Here is a 5349-nt window from a genome sequence, read left to right as displayed (position 1 = left end):
ATAGTTTAATAGACACTAGAAGGTTGACAGTTTAATAAGTCTATAGGTGAGAAATGTAATAAAAATAATTAGAATTTATTCAGCATCCATCACTTACTTCCATAATTAAGTGTTACTTTAATAAAACCCACTGCCAATTAGGTTTCTGGAATATACTTATTTTATTTTGAAAAAATAATTTGTAGTACTGCTGCCTACCTTGGTCCTTTACAACTAATAGAAAATTGCTGAGAAGTAGGGGCAAGCATTTGCAAAAACAAGACTCCTCCAGCTTATTATAAGCATGACATGTATGATGGAACTTCTTCCCAAGAAACAACTGAAACCATGAAGAAAATTACCAAAACTGAATTTGCCAATATATTTTGCCTGTACCTAACAGATATACTGCACTTATTTCCAACAGGAGAGCTAAAAATCAAACTTAGTGTCTAGATTAGGGGTACATTAGGAAATTCAGCCACCATTTGAAAATTAACTGTCTTAATTTTAAAAAATGACCACCAAAATAGATTCACTACATTTATTTTAAAAATCATAAAACATTTCTTACAAAAGAGCATTGCATTCTGCACATTGTTCTGAACAGATGCCAGGGACGCGTAGACTGTTGTTACTTTCCTCCCTGTCCCACCCCCCAAATGTTTACAGTGACCACACAATGCAAGGTGTTCACAATAATTACATGGGGGGAAATTTTTAAATGAGCAACAATGAACAAAAAATAAAATCCACTCATTCTTCTGTTGCCTTAAAATTTCAATGTTTGTTTTTGCATGCCCTCCCTCAGAACCCTGTTTGTAAGGAACTAAAACATTACATCCAGTGAACAGCAAAGATTTCACTACACTTCAAATGCAGAACACCTATGAAGCAGGTGGAATGTTGGCTTTTTAAACAGAAGCAGACAAAAAAAAAAAAAAAGATACAGGACTCCATCAGTTCTTCACTAGTCTTAGAAAAACTTTCCAGAATACTGCTTCACACTATAAAAAAAGAAAAAATGTCTTGCATTAGAATCCTTCAGCATCTGCACACTGCTTTACACTGTTATGCAGCAAATACTGTGCATTCTGTACCTGGTCCTGTGTTCCTGTAATGGTCATGACCCAATCTTCGGATCCTTCTAAGGGCTCATCAATTTCGATAGAAGCTCATGATTCATGACGGATTTGTTTAATCCGCTGACCATCTTTGCCAATAATAGATCCAGCCAAATCTTTGGGAATAGTTTCTTATGTAGTAATAATAGGTCCACCAAGATCTCCATATGAGCCATGACCCCCTGCATAGAAATAACCACATCCAGAGCCACCCTGTGGTTCATAAGCCATTTGCCATTCTGATGGGCTCCACGTATTTGTCACAGAGTCACAAGTTTCATCAGCACTGAAACCAACCATGCCATCATAGCAGTTTCCAGGTCTTCCTCTTCTATCATAGGCCATTAGATTTCCTCCTCTAGGTGGTGGTGGTGGTGGAAGAGGAAGATTCTGAGCTCTGCTACCACCCCGGCCACCTCGACCAGGAGGAGCGGTTTGTGGTCACCAACAAAGGCTCATATCATCATAACCCCTTTAGAGGGAGGAATGGGGCACCCCCCTCGACCAGGAGGCATTCTGTCAAAGCCACCTCTCCCCCGCATAGGAAATCCTACAGGTCATCTGCGATGGTCATCCAACATCATGGTAAAACCACCATAATCATAAATTTCATCATAAAAATTGGGATCATAAGGCTGTGCACATCCTTTGATGGGAGACTCAGACATAAGATCAAGGATGACCTCCATCAGGCTTTCCTCCAATAAGAACAACTCTGTCAGTGGAATGAGCACAGCATTCTTGGAAAAGCTTGATTGTTGTCTGAGTGTTCTCTCGAAGTTCTTTGATTTTAGTACCTTTGACCCCAATAATTCCTTCTGCCAGACTTTGATGAACTAACAGTCTCAACTCACAGTTAAAGTCTCTTCCTTTACAGTGTTGGTAATTCAAGCATTCTGCAGCATCAGATTCAAGCAGGAGTTGGCTGGTTGCAGTGGGTGACAGCAACTGCAGGCCCTCTTCCAAGGTAGGGGTGATTTTCTTCAGAATTTCTCCAATTGTTGCAGTATCAGCACTGATACTCACTATGCGCTCAGGGCCACTGCTGTCCAGGACTGAAACTCTGACACTGTAGTCTGTATGGAGGGCCTTAGTTTTCTTGCCTCTTTTCCAATCACTGCCCCAGCATTCTTGCTCTGAAGTAGAATTCATAATTCAACTATCTCATGGGTGTTTCTAGATCTTTTAAATGCTTGCTTGTCTTCCATCTTCTGCAGGACGTTTACCAAATTCACCATTGGTTTTAGTGTTGGGGAAGGTTTCCTCTGGCTGCTCAGTTTCCATTTTCTTGTATTAAAGGGACACACCAATCTACATGCACAAATAAGTGGAATCAGGCCAGACACCGAGGTCAGTGCAGCAGAGAAGCAGAGGATAACGGTCACAGTGCCTTGGCCCAGAGCGCCCCCTCCTCTCTCATTCGCTCACTCACTGACTGGGGACCTGATTTTTTTTTTCTTTTATGAAATCCATAACATATTCTTATTTGAAATGGGATAAAATTAAAACAAAACTTTATTTTTTGAAGATATTCAACTGTGAAGTGTAATTAAATCTTTAAAAAACAATAAGCAATGCACAATAAATCATTCCAATTATACCACAGACTTAAGGTCTGACCTCTCTCTTCCCCCAGAACTGACACAGTCTCCAGGATCTCCGATGCTTTCACAGGTTTGCAAGTGTGAGTGTCCATGTGTAGCAGTACATGGTCTTGCATTTCTTTAAAGGCAAAGACATTTTGGTTCAGATTTGCCTTTTTCACTATACTTTTATGGTTGAAGCACTATTGAGACACCAGTGCAAATCTACAAAGCCAAGGTTTCATGTTGCCACCAGCCCTTGCAATACTTTATCTTTATCTGATGTAAGTTTAAAAAAAAAACTTTACAAATGGGTCAACTAATAACATTGTGGGACTTGAAGTTTTGCACTTCTGTGAAAAGTCAAACAGAACACACATTTGTGCTGAAAAGATTACACGTGTCACTGTTTGCATTCACAAACAGCACAATGTTGAGCTTGACAAGTCAAAATGACATAGAAAAATGAGGTTTGATTCCATATTATAAAAGGTAAAAAACATGTTCACTTATATGTAGTCTAACTTCTGCTTAAAATGATTTTTTTAATCCTCTTCTGGAACTTAGAGACCTTTACAATGTAACCAAAAACTTAAAAACAATAAAATGAGTAAGAGAAGGCATTCTTGGCTATGGTATATGGACATCAAGCCTCCTCCCAAGTACAACAAATGAGAACAATATCTCTCTCTGGCTGATTTTTTAAAAAGTCAATGAAAAAGACAAGAGCTCACTGAGGAGATAAATTAACGAAAGATTAACCACTAGAACACTAATAAGATAGAAAAGGAAGTAATCAAAACAATTACACCACTTCTGTAGACTAAACCAAAGAGATAACAGTAATTAAGTCAAGAATTTTATACTTGTTGCCTTTAAGAAAATCCACACACATTTGTTACACTTTTAATGCATGTAGAACATAAACACTTTCAAAACGCCACTAATTTGGAATATTTTATTTAACTTTACTCTTTTAGCAGGACCTATAACTCAATGATTAAGGATGCATTTCTCTATTTTAGCTCTTGGTTTAAGAGCCTTAATACCACATATGTCAACCCAGGGCTATCTAGAGCATTAACTGAAAATGTCAAAAGTGTAATTCTTCATTACAGCAGAAATAGAATTATAAAAATTATATCCTTCAATTACAAATGACATTTACCACTTTAATCAAGGTTAGTCTTATATTTTGCTGGGGTCAGAGGTGAATGTGAATAATACTCTCCACCCAATAGCTCTGGCAAAGGTCCAACACTGAGGTTGTGTTTCCACTCTTAGGAAGTATTTCTATTTTCTTGGCTCTAATTTATGGTAACCACAGTAATAGGGATATTTTACTGAAGTTTTCTATGAACCAGATACTATGTTCAGCTCTTGGTAATTGACTGAGGAGCCCTTAAAGGCAGGCATGGAGGAGAGATTTCATCATTTTGAACCCTGGATCATGGTAAAATTACTTTGCCAAACTTTGCTAGTTCCTAGTTTTCTTAAAAGTAAAATGCATATGATATATTTATATTTTAGGTTACTGTGAAAAACATGTGAAAAATGAGGACCAAAACAAAAATGAAGCACTTTTCCCAAGAACACAGAGAGACAAGGACATGGGAGGGCCAGATTCAAACGTGTTACTTTGTATTTCAATTTTTCTAATTCCTGTCGATTTCCAGTATTACAAAGCAAGGCTTTTGAAAGTGACTATCATGGCACAGGGACAAAAAGTACTAAAAATAGGAAGATATGGGCACAGAGAATGTTTCTATTCCTGCAAACGACCTACACTTTTGAGTCCCTACAGTAACTTAAGGAAGATAACACTTACACTCTTAGGAAATTATATTGGTAAGAGCTTCTGTGTCTGGACATTATGGAACTGGTAAAAATCTCTGATAGCCAAAATGTCCATGAAAAAAATGTGCAACAACCCTGGACTTTTGAGAAATGAAAACGAAAACAAAACAGAGATTTCATATTATGCCAGAAAAAATGGCCATCATCAAGAAATAAAATAATTACAAATGTAATTTGTAAGATTGAGACTGTGGGGGGAAAAGAATCCTTTTACATTGTTGGCGGGAAGGTAAACTAGTACAACCATTACAGAAATCAGTGTGCAAATTCCTCAAAACCCTAAACTGGAAATTCCATTCCTCCAAGATATTCCCCTTCTAGGTATCTTCCTGAAAGAATTAACCACTTGCCATTCCAATTGTTTAAATATAAAATAAGCAAAACTTGCAAACTTTTGCTAATTTTTGTAATATAACAGGACATACAAAAGCAAAAATTCTACCAAATTTATTCAGCACAAGAATCAATTGGCTAGAGTGCAGGCCCAGCAAGTGAGTGAGACTGACTAAGACATCGGGATCCTGAATAGACCCAGAGCCCAGGCCCAGAGAGTGAGTGAGAGGACCCGGGCCCACGGATCCAGAATAGACCCAGAGTGCAGGCCCAGCAAGTGAGTGAGACCACCGGGGGCCCATCGGATCCTGAATAGACCGAGAGCCCAGGCCCGGCATGTGAGTAAGACCACTCAGGGCCCGCGTATCTTCATTCGACCCAGAGTGCAGGCCTAGCGAGGAACCCTTCAGCAGAACTCCCTGCAAAGAGGCTAGAGGCAAGACCCACCCAGCTGATTCAGGAGCAGAACATCT

General features: G+C 38.8%; 1 pseudogene; it reads right to left on the bottom strand.

Annotated features, from left to right (window-relative positions):
* Window positions 1-895: 895 nt before the first annotated feature.
* Window positions 896-2387, bottom strand: LOC101590142 (annotated as a pseudogene).
* Between the last annotated feature and the right edge of the window lie 2962 nt (window positions 2388-5349).

Source organism: Octodon degus, unplaced genomic scaffold (genome assembly GCF_000260255.1).
Source record: "Octodon degus isolate 3935 unplaced genomic scaffold, OctDeg1.0 scaffold00013, whole genome shotgun sequence".
NCBI classification, from domain to species: Eukaryota; Metazoa; Chordata; class Mammalia; order Rodentia; family Octodontidae; genus Octodon; species Octodon degus.
The sequence above is the reverse complement of the archived record's forward strand: the minus strand, read 5'-3'. Positions and strand labels throughout refer to the sequence as shown.